At 38.4% G+C, this 17,007-nt stretch overlaps 1 long non-coding RNA gene across 1 annotated transcript; it reads left to right on the top strand.

Annotated features, from left to right (window-relative positions):
* The first annotated feature begins 8,965 nt into the window (after positions 1–8,965).
* Positions 8,966–12,449, top strand: LOC131421695 (uncharacterized). The gene is made up of 3 exons (XR_009223932.1): positions 8,966–9,012; positions 11,025–11,125; positions 12,422–12,449. It is a non-coding gene; the product is annotated as an uncharacterized LOC131421695 (long non-coding RNA).
* Positions 12,450–17,007: the final 4,558 nt, after the last annotated feature.

Genomic DNA, 17,007 nt, shown 5'->3' with positions numbered 1-17,007 from the left:
CCACATATTTTTAAGTTTCCCATATTTTATTGTTATTGATTTTTAATTTCATTTCACTGTATGGAATGTTAATCTTTTGTATGATTTCAGTCTTTTTAACTTTTTTGAGACTACTTTTATGGCCTAACATAATCTATCGTGGCGAGTTTTCTATGTACACTTGAGAATAACATGTATTTTGCTTTTGTTAGGTGGAGTCTATAGATGTTTGTTAGGTCTACTCAGTTTATAGCATCATTGAAATCTTCTATTTCCTCATTATTCTTCTTTGCAGTTGTTCTAACCATTAATGAAAGTGTTGTTATAGTCTCCAACCATTATTGTTGAATTTTATATTTTTCCCTTTAGTTCTGTCAGCTTTTGCTTCATGTATTCTGGGGCTCTGACGTTAGGTGCATATGTGTTTATAATTTTATGTTTTCTTGATAAATTGACCCTTTTATCATTATAAAATTTCATTCTTTGTCAAGAGACAATTGTTGTCTTAAAAGTCTATTTTGCCTATTAGTATATCCATTCTAGCTCTCCTTTGGTGATGGTTTGACCAGTATTTCTTTTTCCATCCTTTTATGTTCAGCCAATTTGTGTCATAAATCTAAAGTGTGTCTTGTAGATAGTGTATAGTTGGATTTTTTTCTTTTTCAAATCTTTGCTGTTTCATTGAAGTGACTAATTCATTTACATGTAATGTAATTGCTGATAAGGTATAATTTATATCTGCCATTTTGCTTTTTGTTTTTTATACATTTTATATTTTTTTGGTTCCTCTGTTTCTCCAATAATGCCTTCTTTAGTGTTAAATATTTTCTAGCATGCCAATTTAATCCCCTTGTAATTTCTTTTACTATTTTTTTGAGTTATTGACTTAGTGGTTCCACAGGGGATTACAATTAACACTTTAATTTATAAAAATCTCATTTGAATAAATACCAACTAATTTAAATAGTGTACAAAAATTTTCCTCCTTTCCCCCCTCCTTTGTGCTATTATTTTCATAAAATTAAAATTTTATACATCATATGCCCACTAATAAAAACTTATAATTATAGCTTTATGCAATTTTCTTTAAAATCATAAAGGAGAAAAAAAGTGTTATAAATAAAAAGTACATTTGTGCTATCTTTTATATTCTCCTATGTGCTTATCTTTACTAGTGCTCTTTATTTCTTCATGTGGATTTGACTTACTCTCTAGCATTCTTTTATTTTTTTCTATTTAGTATTACTTATGGGGCAGGTTTGCTAGTGACAGATTCAGTTTTGTTTGTCTGGGGGATGTCTTCACTTCTTCTTTAATCTTATTTTGAAGAACAGAGTTACTAGATGTAGAATTCTTGGTTGACAATCATTTAGTTTCTGTACTTTCAATATGTTATCCCAATATCTTCCACTCTCCATGGTTTCTGTTGGGAAATCATCTATTAATATTATTGATGATCCCTTATATGTGTACGTTGCTTTTCTCTTGCTGCTTTCAAGATTCTCTCTTTGTCTTTGGCTTTTGACAGTTTGATTATAATGTGTCTTGGTCTGAATCTCTTTGAGTTTGTCCTACTTGGAATTTGTTGAGCTATTTGGATGTGTAAATTAATATTTTTCATCAAATTAAGAAAGTTTTCATACACCATATCTTCAAATATTCTTTCTGCCCCTTTCTCTCCTCTCCTTCTGAGACTCTCATACATACGTTGGTACTCTTGATGGTATCCTACAGGTCTCCGAGACTCTATTCATTTTTCTTTATTCTTTTTTCTTTCTGTTCCTCAGATTTGATATCTCAACTAGCCCATCTTTAAGTTTGCTAATTCTTCCTTCTGCCAGCTCAAATCTGTTGCTGCTCCCCTCTAGTAAACTTTTCCTTTCAGTTTTTGTACTTTTCAACTCCAGGATTTCTATTTGGTTCTTTTTATAATTTCTATATCCATTGATATTCTATAATTGATGAGACATCATTCTCACACATTCCTTTATTTCTTTAGACATGGTTTCCTTATTTCTTTAGATATGATTTTCTTTAGTTTTTTGGACATATTTAAATTATCTGTTTTAAAGTCTTTTTCTAGTAAATCCAATGTCTGGGCTTCCTCAGGCACAAGTTCTATTGACTGCTTTTGTTCCTATGTATGGCCCATATTTTCTTATTTCTTTGCATGCCTTATAATTTTTTGTTGAAAACTGGAATTTTTAATTAATATAATGTAGCAACTCTGGAAATCAGATTCTATCTCCTCCACAGAATTTGTTATTGCTGGTTTTTGTTAGGAAAGTCACAAAATGACTTTCCTAAACTAATTACATGAAGTCTGTATTCTTTTTCATGTGTGGCCACTGAATTCTCTGCTCAATTAGCTTAGCAGTCCACTAATTATTGGAAAGAGATTTCCTTAAATGGCTGTTTCCCAGTCTTTGCCAAGGGCTCTCTGTATGTATTGAGGGATATTGTCAATGCTCAAGTAGGCAATTTACAACTCTGCGTTAGCCTTCACTTATTGCTTATGCAGAGTGTCAAGTTCAGTCAGCAGTTTCTTGGCAAAGTTATAAAGAATAGCAGCAGGAATCCCTGAGTTTTTATCCTATCCACTATGCAACAGGACAGCCTCTTCTGCCTTAGCCGGTGAAGACTACATTGTCATTTTGGAGACTGCAAAGAAATAACTACTGCTCTCTCATTCTGTGTTTGGCAAAACACAGGCATACCCTTAGGCTTGTTGCTTCTAAAAAGAAACCCCGTGGATGTCTTGGAGTTTCTCCTCATGTACTATGACATTGTACAAGTAGCTGAATGCCCAAGAGAAAATAGTTTTTACAGTTTAGTTATCTATTTGTTATACTCATGGCATTCCTTCTGTGCATGAAAACACCAGCACATTTATCTCTTTAAATAATTGCCACCCACGATCATGTTCCAAGGTAGTTGCAAGATAGATCACTAAAGCAACATTTAATGTATACTTTCTCCATCACGCCATGATTCATGTTACTTGCACTAGAATGTAACCCACAAACAGATTTAGCATCAAATCTGGGAATAACCCTGCTCCCCCAGAAACCTTCGATGTGACATTGCCCAATTGCCATTAGATGATGGCAATTAGATTCTGAGCCCTTTGTAAAGTGGAAAAAAACAACTACCCACAAAAGGGCAAAGCACCTCGTTTGCACTCTCTGATTTAAAGATTGTTTCTCATAGTAGTCTCTGTAATTTCTTTGGAAGCTGGGACTTGAAATATATAGATCTTGTGTTTATGTCCGTCTTTTGTTCCCATACACGTTTATTCTTGCAGTAGCCATTGTACATAAATGACATCAGTATTTGCAAGGAGAGTCCCATTAATGCCATTAGAAGGATGCTCCATTTTTTCTTCCACGTCCAGACAATGACTTTTGAAACCAGAGAATGTCTCGCACAATGCATAAGCATTCCAGATGCTATAAGTACTTTCAAATGCCCGTGAATCTAAAAGATGTTGGAAATTCAGAGGCCTGAATTTTAGTGGTACTAAAAATATATTTTTAAAGACAAACATTACAAATATAGCACATCAATTTGGAGAAGTTTGGAGTGTCTTTTTCCATTTGTTCTTCTTGCGATCTTTCTCATGCCTCTAGATATTTTCTCCTTTTTTTAATAGTCTTCTGTATTACATGTCATTTATGTTTCTTTTAATGTATCCTAGCATACCAGCACATTACTTCTCTTCCAGACTTTAATGCATCAATCCACAAAAACGTAGGTGTGTTTCAGGAGTGTTCAACAGCAATCATACACTTATATCACTGGTGATAGGACAACTCATCTGAGTAGGCAGATCTGAAAAGTACTAACTTAACCATAAGGATGTTTGAAGTTGAATGTTTATTCTTAGAATATTGGGATACTCTCTTAAGAAGGGAAAAAAGTACTGTGTCTACACAGATATTAGGAATTAACACTATAATGGTTTAATATAACTGGATGTGAATCCTCCCTCCCCCATATCAGGTCACTTTAAATTACACAGTCGATTCAAAATATTTAGAAATACTTGAGTAATATTAAATGGTTTCAAACTGGAGTAAAGTTTACCAGGTCCAAGTTAACTGCTCTTTGAAAGTTGAACTTCTTGGCTACACATGGATGCTCTCCAAGTGAAGGCTCTTGAGGCAGATGGGTTCATACATAGCACTCCACCCTGTTCTCCAAAGAAGGTGAGGGAGGGTGACCAAAGACTTCCTCACTGAGGACTCCATGATACCTCCAGGATTCTGTCATCTGTTTCTTGCTCTTCTCCTTTGTTGTCAGTCATCACACGCCCTGGCCTTGACTTCTTCTAGGATGGATTTCATCTCCTACCTTGTATTGCTGAAGAGGGAGGAGAGAACTCAGAAAACCCTAGCTCTTCTGTAGTTGCTTCAAATGTAATCAAAGCCTAAGATAGAATAGAGGTAGGGTACTTGCTGTCGCCTTGCCTTAAGTGGATAGTTGGTGTTTCCAGATCTTTCAGATTGAGTGTTATCCAGTTCAATAGACCCTCCTCCCCAAGAATCCGTAGCCCCTACTGTGAGGATTCCTTCAAAGAGAAATTACACACAACAACAGCAATGAACTCAAGAAAATAGTGATTTCTGCCTAGGCAGGCAGCACACTTGCATTACTAGTGAGGACTCCTAAGTTGAAAAGTCCATCATCAATGTCATGAAAATAGTATGCAATTCAATGGGAAATAGGTGGGTGATTTTGCCCTTCCTGGGCTGATCACACAATGGCTCCAGGTTGACTTTTGATAAGGAACACAGCAGAGTTCAATGTGCTTGTTAGATAGACGTGTCATGGATCAGCTCCTGGAAAGTTTTCTACCCTAATCGGCACCACCCTGTTTATTTTCAAATCTATGTATTGCTCTTTTAGGCAGGTTTCCAGGTGGATCATCTGGATGTGAGTGTATTTCCAGCTCCCTCCCCTTATAATAATGGCAAAGAAGAAGCTGAGTAAACCCAAGTGACTGTATTTTAAGTATCAACTGAACCTTTTCTAGGAATTTCACATAAACAAGGAAACATCGCTGTGCTGTCCCAGCCTGTGCTTTCATAAGTTCTCTCTTCCAAGTTATACCATTTAAAAATACCTAATTATTAATTATTTGAATTTGTCCCACATGTATGTATTATGCTTATTTTATTTTCAAGTATTTTGGTTTTTGTAACCAAAAGTAAGAGGCATTTTTGGCAGATGTAAAAGTATTGTTGGCTACTCAAGTGGAGACTGTCACCAAGTTCCTCAGCCCACTGATCAAGAACATGTCCTATCCCAAATCAGCTTCCTAATGAGACAGAGACGTCTTTCGTTGATTTTTACTCTTCCCAATGCAACTAATGCATTGTCTGCTTGGATATTAGACTCCAATTAGATAGCTTTTTAACATCAATTTTTTCCTCTGCTTTTAGGAATGAAAATAGTTGTCTCTGGAAACCTCAACAGCAGGACATGCTTTCATGCCTTACCTGGAGCCAATTTGTACTGGGAAGAATGTTTCTGTGTTGTTCTCCTTACGGAGAGCTGTGTTAAAGTAAATGGAATAATTTTTTCCAAATTTATTTGCATACAAAATTTAATCATGTTAAATGGCACTCTATGGGACAAATATGGGGAAATAGTACTTACATATATCAATATCTTACTAAGCTTATTCTGGTTATATACAATCATCAGTGTGTACTTGCTCTCTTCATTCTTTCTGGCAGGGAAAACTCATCTAGATGATCTAGAAGCAGTTCCAAATTATCAGGATAGAAGTCAAAAATAAGAGAGGTCAAACACAGCAACGTTTTATGCTGTTCAATATTTTAATCCTTTGAAAAGATGTCAAATGCAAGTTTAGACTGTACATTTGCATGAAGCTGACTTACTCATCTATTCTGATTAGGAACGTCATTAGGAGGGATATCCTGGACTTGTCAAAAGCAACTGTTTTTCCTTCACTTTAACCCTTGAAATGATATCTCCCAGCTCACTGAATGCCAAATTGAATAAGAGGTATCATGGGTTTTCGGAAAGATTTTCATATTCTGCATAGCATTTCTTGTTATCTTGAAGTCACTGAAATATCATATTAACTTTCTTTTAAGAAAGACTTCTCTATTCATTTCCTATCAACAAATCATTCATAAGTTGAAAAAGATTTGTCTCACTATGTTTGAATAAACATGAATCTTGCCTATCTAGTTCTTGGTTGGGCAGGTCTCTTTGGGTGTAAAGAAAGCCCTCTTTAGGTCAAAAGGACAGTATATAAAGGGAAACAGAAAGGAATTCGCTAAAATTTAAACTTAATATTAAACATCATATTACATCCTAAAAACAGAGGTACACCTGATCTTTGTGGGGACTTCAGGGTTGACTGTACTGATCAGTAAGAGGGTAGGCTCTGAGACCAAGATTCTGGAGAGGGGTTCAGGAAAGCACAGTCCAGGCAAGTGCCTCAAATGTCAGAGGCACTTGGCTCACTCTGGTTTGGACCCAGTCACACCATGTCACAAGCTCACATTATGAAAACAGCCGGTGGTAGTATGCAGCACTGAGTAGTATGCTTTGCCCCCCCAGAACTGTTCCAAACTCAATCTATGTGACTCCATGGGAATGATCCTAGCTGGGTAGGCCCCAAGTATATGCTCTCCTCCATTTGCAGAAGGTACATACTCAATTCTTTGTTTGCTGGAAATAACTTCCTACGAGGAGTTGTGTCTGTATTTACCTCAGGGTCTAACTCTGTGGGGAGGTGGGAGATCTATTGATGAAGAGTGTCACAGCTGCTCACCTGTAGCTTGGTTGTGACAGACCCACATGTTGTGGTTGAGTTTCTCTTGTCTAGAATAATGGGTGCACTTTCAACCACTTCATCACACCATGGACCTTCCACAGCCCCACTGAAAAGGCAATATTAAACTGTCTTGTGCAGCCTCAACAAAAGAGTCGGCTAAAGATTAAGGACTGCATTCATGCCTCCACTCCAGCTGGACTGACAGAAAGCTTTATACTTGGGCTTAAAATTTGCCTAAATTAGGTTGTGTTTTAATGTTGTGCTCTTGATTTTTAAGCAGGACTTTGTGTGGCATCCTTGCCTGCACAACTCCAGTTGAGTACACTGTGTATGACATCACTCAGTGTTTCCTGTATGAGGCCCCATCAGTGTGATTTCCTTGAACAATTAATACAATAAAAATACATTTGCTCCCCTGAGGAACTAGTATGTTTCTTCTTATCTAATAACAAGAACTGTATAACAGACCATATCTCGTTTTTTTGCTTTGGCTGCCAGGGGCCTTAGAGCCAAATTTAACTATGTTTGCAACTACGTAAGCCCATTTTGCCTGTATATTTACATTTTTTAATCATCCTCTCTTCTTTTCTTTCTTTTTTCCTTTCTTGATTAATTCATTTGTTTTAGTCTTACTCTCATCAACTACTCTGAGAAAAGAGGGAGAGTATAAATTAATAATAATAAAAAAAACAATGTTTTATAATTTTCAAAATAAAGATTGTTTCACTTCAGAATTATTGGCCAATTTCTAATAATTCTATGAATCATATTACTTGAGTTTCATATGGTGTTTCTTTTAAAGTATTATATATTCTCACTAAAACAAATGAAACAAAAAATATTTTTGTGTTTTGGTTGATTTAGGTTTCAAGAATTTGTCAATTCTACTTCTGAAAGATAAATTAGACCCTTTTGAAAAAACTGATGTAGAATCAGACAATCTATGTGGCTACTATCAGAGACTGAATTCTTTATTCTAAAATGGAAAATAAAAAATAAAAGTTATTTATATGGGCTGAAACTCACTAATTTGCAGATACCATGACTGAAAGAAGACAGTTGGTTAAAAATCCAAAAAACTAGAAGAATTTAGTCACGGTAATGGCCTAGTTTCAAAGCCAGGACAGGACAGGGGTTTTTTTCCCCATTGTCACTCCCTTCTTTTCTGTCCCACTACACTCTTACTCAGGAAACATTTTTTTTAACTGGTCAGAAAATAGAGAACTGAGTTGCTATTTGCACAGAACATCAAGCCTATGCAAAAAGAAGTGGGCAATATTAGTAAGACAAAGTTTTACTGGTGCATTTTAATTCTGAAGAACCTAAAGCTACTTCCAAGGACGAAAAGGACCGTCTAGGTTTGACAGAACTTTTACAGGTGGTGAAACTAAACGGGACAACTGGTTGGGAGCCCGGTGTCTGGGGGGAGGGAAGCAGGATACAAAGACTGTGAAGGGAGACCAGGAGAAAGAGAACTTGTGAAGAGGACTCTGCATTGGTGGAAAAATTGAAAACAAACTAATAAACAAGCAAATCTGTTTTGCATCACTCTCTGGACATACATTAGTGATCATATGATAGCAATATTTTCTTTCTGGTAATGGATTGTCCTCTTGTGCCTCTTCAGAAGTTAAGGACTTTATTAAGGAGTGATTAAAATCTTGACTTAAAGATACAGCAATAGACTGCCATGTTGGAAAAAGAGTCACGATTTGGGTGAAAGAGCTTCTGAAAGAATAACTGGAGACTAAACATATGAAACTGTTCTAGAGGCTGTTTCAACCAGTCCAGAGATGTTTAACTTAACTCCTCGTCTGTTATCAAATGGATATACTTGTAGATCCATCAGACTTAATATTTCTTCCCTTCTTCCATCTTTTGGAAAATTTAATGCTTACCATCACATGACCCTGGACGTGACCAAGCACATCCTTCTCTGAGCTCAATGTCTGTAAAGCACAACTTAGGGTTTACTCAGGTGATCTGTTCTGTTGCCCAGATGGGGTGAGAACTGACAAGCTGTGCACTCTCTCTCCATTACTGCAGAGTCTCGCGCTGCCGGATAGCTGCTTCTTCTGTGTGGACCAAAGCATAGTTTCACCAGTGTGGAAAAGGTGCCGCCAGGCTTCCAGAGGCAGGGATGTTATCCTTGTCACAGCTGGAAAAGCGCAAGTTGAGATTGGATCATGAAGTGTTTTTGTAAGTCACCAAATTCATGTGTAAGTAATGAGAGATCACAGAATCTCCGTTTAATGACTAAGACAAGCACAGAACCCCTCAGTACGGAGTGCATTTCATAGGAAACTGATAACCAGATCCTCCCACACCCAAGCAATTAAAATAAAATAACCTCCTCCCCATTTCCCAATCTCACACACTTCCCCCCTCAATCAAAATGAAGTTGGCGATGTACTTGTATAAATTCCGGCCAGGCAGCTTTGATTGTCCTTTCCCAAATTATGGGAATTTCTGGAAATAAAACACAGTAATTTCTTATATCAAAATACATGCAATAACCACAAAAAGCCACTCCCACACTATTTCTTCCCTGATGTAGAGCCTAAGACTGAAATCAAGTGAAGAAAACCTGGACACAATGCATATTTCTAATCTGTGGAGGATAATTTTAATGATAAGTGATATTTAATAGGTTTCTATGTAACTCACCCATTTTTCTTTCCTTCTTTCATGAACCTAAGAAAATTTCCAAATGAAAAACATACTCATTCTATGAACAATAGACCTGATAAAGATTGGAACAAATCCCTCTTTTTTTCCATATCTTTGAGTCTTATTTATATACTTTTGTGAAACTAGAAAGAATAAAATAGGATGAGACAATCTACATGTCTCTGAAATATTTATGAAATAAGCCCTTTTTGATGTAAACAAGTTATTTACAACACCCATAGAACAGGTCACAAACTGAACCATTCTCTTCATCTGCCCATAACTTTGAATTGAATGATGGAACTGCATTTGCTGAGTCAGCTCTGAGGAGAGCTGCTTCAAGCTCAGCCTCATTCTACTGTCAGGGCTAAACCCACACCTGGGATGGCACGGCCAGTCACCGTCAGTTGATTATGCTACCTCTGTACATGTAATTCGGTGGGTGGTTCTAGCTCTGGGGAGCTGAGAAACTGAAGCAGTGCAGTGTCCATACATTATTAGTTTCCAATCTCATTGAGACCGGGGTGCAGAGGTCGGGGGTGCGGGTCCTGAGGCCGGAAGAGACATCAAATAACAGAACAAAGTTCTCCATGGCCTGTGGGAGGAGAAGTCATGCTGATCCTGAGACACGAGACTGGGCTGGCTAAGGGTATAGAGAGGATTCAGGACTCCATGTTTGATAAGCCAAGATGGAGTAATCAAAAGCAGGCGGAGAAAAAGAGTTCTCTGAAGCAAAGCCTCAAGCAACAAGAAGGCTGTTGCTCCATCTCTGGAGGGTGCAGGACATGGGTTGACTCCTACCCCGAGTGCTGCCCATACCTGACAGACCTAAGGGAGTCTCAAGCCCTCCTCAGGAGCCCCTGTAGCGTAAGTGTTCAGAGGGCCTCCTTGTAGCCGAGTGGATCCTGGGCAACCCCCAGAGACCCAGTCCCTTCCAGCAGCTCTTCGGTCATGCTTTCATTACAGCTCCTGCCCCAACCAGCGGAGTGAGGCCAGCTCAAGGAGCTGTGGGTGTCAGGAGGAGAAAGGACTTTCAATGACAAGGCAGGTTTGTCCTGGTCCTGATGTTAAGAGATAGCTCTGTAAACTCTACTGCTGCTGGTTGTCCCAGAGCCTCTCTTGGCAAAAATCTTCCCATTAGAAATAGCTTCAAGTCCTATCATGTCACAGCATCTGTCTTGATGTTTCAAAACTTTCAGGAAACACTATGTTATGCCCTGCTTAAGCGATCATGCTGAAGAAACAAAGAATATTTCAAACTTACATTTGGTCCGTCTTTTAAAGTTCTATCCCAAGTGAAACATTTTAAATGGAATATAGAAACCTGATGTCCAGTTTCAGGCCCTTATCTTATTAGATCAGTCATTGTGTGTAAAAGCTTTTGTTTTCCACATCTGCTTTGATTTGCCCAAGTTAACATTTGTTTCTGTCCTTGAATGTTTTTAGTAATAAATTATAGAAAAGGCTTAAAGTATCTTAGTATGCTCAGTTCCATAAGATAATCTTATAAAGCATATTACGCTGTTACGGCATTAGTTTTTCCTGTTGGCTTTTCTCCTAGGGATGTTGACATTCCCAAGGTGTTCTCCCTCCCATGGCAGCAGAGAGGGGCTGCTCTGTGTCAGTCAGAAACCAATATTTCCAAAGCAACATTCTTTGCAGGTAGGAATCACCCAATTTATTCCTTTCTGGGCAGCAAAATAATGATGACAACGTATTCAGAGTCCATCAGGAGGGGATTTTAACTTAGAACTTTTCAGAACCAAGATTTGTTGAGCATGTTTGAACTCAAACTCTGAAGTTTTAACTGTCTTTTTTTTGGTTTATGTATAGGTACTCTCTTTTGTGCCAGGTATAGGACTAGATGTTGATAATATAAATATAAATAAGATATGGTTTCTGCTCTCAAAGAGCTCACAAGCCAACAGGAGAGAAATGTATGAAACAAATAAAAGCAAAGGATGGTGGGTATTTTGATGAATTTGCATATGATCTAGTTGGGGCTCCAAGGAGGGAATTCAACTTGGGGAGGCAGTTACGACACATTTCCCAGAGGAGCTGAATCTTGAAAGAAGCATTTGCCTGACAGGGTGGGGGTGGGGCATTCCATAAAGAAGGGGGAAGAAATCAAAAGAAATGAGTCAGGACAGCAGGGCAAGGAGGACAAGAGAAGCATGGTGAGGCCAGCAGGAGCAAATTATGGTGAGCCTCATCTGCCAGGCCATTTTGTCAGTATATTTGAGAGGCACTGAAACATCTGAGGCAAAACAGTGACATGCTCTGATTTGTGTTTTTTTTTTAAAAAAGTCATGTGACAGCATAGTTCCAGAGGAGCTAGACACATGTGAAATGGAGATGAGAGAGGCCAGTTTAAAGATTATCGCGCTTTCCAGGAAAATGGTGAGGAGGACCTGGATTCAGGCCAGAGCAGTGAGATGAGCTGGAAGGGATGTACCTAAGAAATTTAAAAGGGATATATGTAGACATGAGTCAGTAAGATTGAGGGCTGATTCTCAGACTTCATGGATGTATTATGGTATAATTCATAGAGGTGACAGATTGTTTTTTTTATTTCGGCTTTACTGAGGTATAATTGACATATAAAATAGGAAGATATTTAAAGAGTGCATCATGGTGATTTGATATATGTATACATTGTGAAAGGATTCCTCCCATCTAGTTAATTAACAGATCCATCACCTTACATATTTATCTATTTATTTTTTTTGGTAAGAACATTTAAGTTCTACTCAGCAAATTTCAGCTATACAATACAGTGTTATCAACTATAATCATGTTTTACATTAGATCCTCAGATATTATTCATCTTATAGCTGAAAGTTTGTACCATTTACCAACTCTCCCTATTTCCCCAACCCCCTACCCCCTAGCCCTTGATAACCACTTTTCTACTCTTCGTTTCTATGAATTTGATTTCTTTTTTTTTTTTTTTTTTAGATTCTACAAAGAGGTGATACCACACAGCATTTATTTTTCTCTGTCTGGATGACTTCACTTAGCATAATGCCCTCAAGGTCCAGCCATGTTGTTGCAAATATATATATATATATATATATATATATATATATATATATACACACACACACACACACACACACACATCTCACATCTTCTTTATCTCTTCATCAGTTGATGAACACAGGTCGTTTCCATATCTTAGCTATTGTGAATAATGCTGCAATAAACATCAAAACTTGTGCACAGTAAAGGAAACCATCAAGAAAATGAAAAGGCAACCCTCAGAATGGGAGAAAATACTTGCCAATCATATATCTGATAAGAGGTTACTATTCAAAATATATAAAGAACAAATATAACTCAATAGCAAAAAAAACAAACAATCAATTTAAAAAATGGGCAGAGGAACTGAATAGACAGTTTTCCAAAGAAGACATACAAATGACCAACCGGTACATGAAAAGGTGCTCAACATCATTAACCATCAGGGAAATGCAAATCAAAACCACAATGAGATATCGCCTCACACCTGTTAGAATGGCTATCATGAAAAGGACAAGAGATAAGTGTTGGCAAGAATGTGGAGAAAAGGGAACCCTTGGGCACTGCTGGTGAGAATGTAAATTGGTGCAGTCACTATGGAAAACAATATGAAAATTCCTCAAAAAGTTAAAAAATAGAACTACAATATGATCCAGCAATCTCACTTCTGGGTGTAAACCCAAAGGAAATAAGAACAGGATATTGAACAGATACCTGCACTCCCATGTTCAATGCAACGCTATTCATGATAGCTAAGACAAATTGTCTTAATATCCATTAAAACACTAGGTGTATTTAGTATCTCAGATTCTTTTTTCAAATATTATGATTTTATTATTCATGTTCACTATAGGAAAGAGGAGACCAGACAAATGAGAAAAGAAATAAATAAAACTCATTTCTAAGTCTACCACCTAGAGAAAGATTCAGTTGACATTTTTTTGGTATAGAATCATCTAGAAATTTTATGTGTATATGCCTTGAAATATCTATGTGTTTATATAAAGGCGGATCTTCTATACACATTTCTTTGTTACCTGCTTTTTTCACTCAAAAATATATTGTTATATTATTTCCATGTCAATAAATATGCATCCTGAAGTCATTTTAAATCTCCACATCATTCTTTGTGTACATGCCATAATTAATCTAATCAATTTCTCTTCAAAAGCCATTTAGCTTCATTATTTTTACTGAACAATGCTGTCTTAAGTGTCAGGTTTGGGATTTGATTTTACCCTACTTGCCAGCTCAGAGGTAAGGCTGTTACTGTGTTGTGGATGCTGGCAGAAGACACAAGACTCCTGGGTCAGAGACAAGGGACATTATCCCCTATAGCACAACAGGCAGCAGGAGCATCAGCCTGTGTGGTTCCCCTGACCCCACAAATCCCACAGCAGTGATTCCATGGGCCCAGATGGGTGTGGGGCACGCAGTGAGTTTGCATTGCAGCTGAGGAATACTGAGCTTAGGGAAACTACTTCATGTAGGCAGTAAGCAAGCTTGCTCTTTGCCCCAGAAGGAGGCGTTACCTCATCCTTCAAGCACAAGCCTGGGAAATGTCCTGGGTAGAGTGGTAAGGTTGTTGCATTCTTGGCATACCCAGCAAGATGTGTAGGAGCACAAGAGATCCACGGACTATGTCCCAACAATAAGCCTCCTTAAATATTTAAAAAGCATCCACATTTTTAAATATCCTTAGGATAAATTCAAAGGAATGAAATTACTCAACCAAAGAGTTCGCACTGCTGTATACTTTCTGTATGTGTTACCAAATTACCTTCTAGAAACTTATTCTTGCAGGTTTGCTTCCTCAACTGTGTTCTGTAAAATGACTATTTCCACTCACTTGCTAGCCCAGGAATGATTTCCCTCATCTGAGTACTCAGGCCCACGTTGGTGTTTTCCACTTTTCCAAGGGTATGTCTCATTTGTATTAACAGGGAGGGTGTATTAGCAAAGCCATTTCCTGAGTGGTGTCAAGCTGAAGATAGATCACTTGCCCCAGGTTGGTAGGAACAGGAATGCTAACATATGCAACAGCATTGCCTTTCCCTTCTGCAGCAGGTCAAGTCTCTTCCTATTTGTGAGGCCCAGCCCTCTGTTTTGTCATTTGATCGAACACTATGGACAGGTGCTATGTTGTGTCTGTGTGCTTGTAGGTGAATTTAAATGAAATTCAAGGCGTTCTGAAAAAAAGAAATAATTCTTTGGATTGCTTTTGTCAAATAATAAAATTATTTGACATGTCTCATTGAAAACAGATGTGGAAGTATGCAATTCTTACTTTTTTACTATCCTTCCCTGGGGGCTCTTGGCTTATGCCAATCTGAATTTTGATGTTGAAAGTTTCAGTGTCTCTCTTTTCCAGGTGTGTTGTTTTAATATATAGGAAAACTTTGGAAGAGGGCCCTTGAGCAGTAGCTAACACTCTTGAAAGCAAGACTGAGCCATTAGAGAGCTAAACAGGGAGGAAAGGTTTGCCCCTGGATCAAGGCCTCCCATGGGATAGGGCTCTGGTGCATGCACCCTGGTAGTGGCTGGAGCCAATGGGTTTAGTCATGGGAAATTCTGTTTTCATCACAGATTCTTCCTATGACTTTGGCGTATTCATTTCTTTTTGGTTTCGTCTTCTAAGTGAGAATGAAAATATCTGACCCTGACCTCAACTAGAGATTCACCTGAAAAGTCCTTATTTTTTACTTTTGTGTGTGAGGCCCAACTATAGATCCCCAGGCAGCATCCCACTATGACTGGGCAGGAGGGAATCCAATCACCTTTGAGATGACTTGTCAAACGTGCCCGAGTGGCATTTCACCCTGACTGGTCCTAAACCAAACCTCTCAAATCTCTTCCTGGGAAAGCCCAAATGTTAGGTGAATAAAAATAATCAGATTATGGGGGCTGGCCCGGTGGCGCAAGCGGTTAAGTGCGTGTGCTCTGCTGCGGTGGCCTGGGGTTCGCAGGTTTGGATCCCGGGCACACACTGACTCACTGCTTGTCAAGCCATGCTGTGGCGGCATCCCATATAAAGTAGAGGAAGATGGGCATGGATGTTAGCCCAGGGCCAGTCTTCCTCAGCAAAAAAAAGAGGAGGATTGGCAGATGTTAGCTCAGGGCCTATCTTCCTCACACACACACAAAAAAATCAGATTATGTAAGCTCAAATTTTTGTTCGTAGCTATGCTGAGCTATTTTTCCATTTTTAGTGAAACTTACACAGATCCTAACTATCCAGATACTCATCCAACTTTATAGGAAGTATTTGCTGAATTGTCTGCCTTGAGATCTACATTAAAGTTCTTTGAAAGCAGATAAATCATATTTACCATGGTGTCTATGCACCTGGCATTACTATTGGTAGTCAATAAACATTTGTTGCATGAATGAATGAATGAATGAATGAGAAATAAATGGAATCTAAACTGACCATAGAGTCTGGTCAGTTTTTCAGATCATTCCACATTTCTTCTAGCTGTGCAATAAGCTTCGTTACCCAAGGTTTTCTATACATCTCCCTTCAAATAACCTAAAGAAGCCTGACTAGGATAACTTCATCCAGTTCCAGTCTGTAAAGGATGAAAGATTTAGAAGTGGGGATTTCAAGGATCCTTCTTGTACATACAGTGTGTTCCTCTGGTTCTCTATATGTGGACGGCTTCCTTGGGCCCCATGTCACAATTGAGATGTTCAAATCATTTAAGTCAGTTTCAGAATGCTCAAATGGAGTGAAAAGATTCCATTAGTTCTAAATACAAGAAGCTGCCTCTTCTGTTTGCAAATATCAGAATACCCATCTCACAGGGGCTTAAACCAATAGTTGCGTTTTCCTTTCTATTTATGTTACAAAGTCTAGAGATAGGCCATCCTGGGCTTATATCATGGTCTTTTAGCTCTGTAGACTTTTCTTTTTAACGTTTTCCAGATGGCTTCTGTCCCTCCAGGCATAACATCTGCTTTCCAGTCAGCAAGAAATGGGAAGGGCGTGTCTTTGTCTTTTTATTTTGGAACCCATAATTGAGCACAGGGATTTGTGCCTAAATCTCCTTGGCCAGAACTACATTGTATAGCCACCCTTAGATGCAAGGATGAGAGGAAGGCAAGGAAGAACTTGATTGTGTGTTGAATGAACCAAACTCCCATATCTTCCACACTATCTTAAGTAAGAAGAGGAAGATTTTGGAGAATCCCAAACAAGAATTGGAGAGGTGAAAATAAGAGTAGCTTCTGAGAGTTCAGCAACTCCTTTCACAGCCCGTCCTTAACTAAGCTCCGTGGAGGTCTAAATGTGTGTCACCTTGTTCCAATCTGAATGGCCAACCCAGGATCAGGAGTCTCTCCCACGCTATGTGAATCAGTCTGACCAGGGGCCTGCTGGCTGAGAGTCAGAGTTGGATGGTTCATATGTGGGAGTCACCCAATGTACTCATGGCCATTCTCAGAGAAGAGGGGTCATTTTGAGTCAGGGAGCCTTGAGATGGGTCTTCCTAACCTTGAGGGGGTGAGTGGGAATGACAGGAAGA

Source organism: Diceros bicornis, chromosome 3 (genome assembly GCF_020826845.1).
Source record: "Diceros bicornis minor isolate mBicDic1 chromosome 3, mDicBic1.mat.cur, whole genome shotgun sequence".
NCBI classification, from domain to species: Eukaryota; Metazoa; Chordata; class Mammalia; order Perissodactyla; family Rhinocerotidae; genus Diceros; species Diceros bicornis.
The sequence above is the reverse complement of the archived record's forward strand: the minus strand, read 5'-3'. Positions and strand labels throughout refer to the sequence as shown.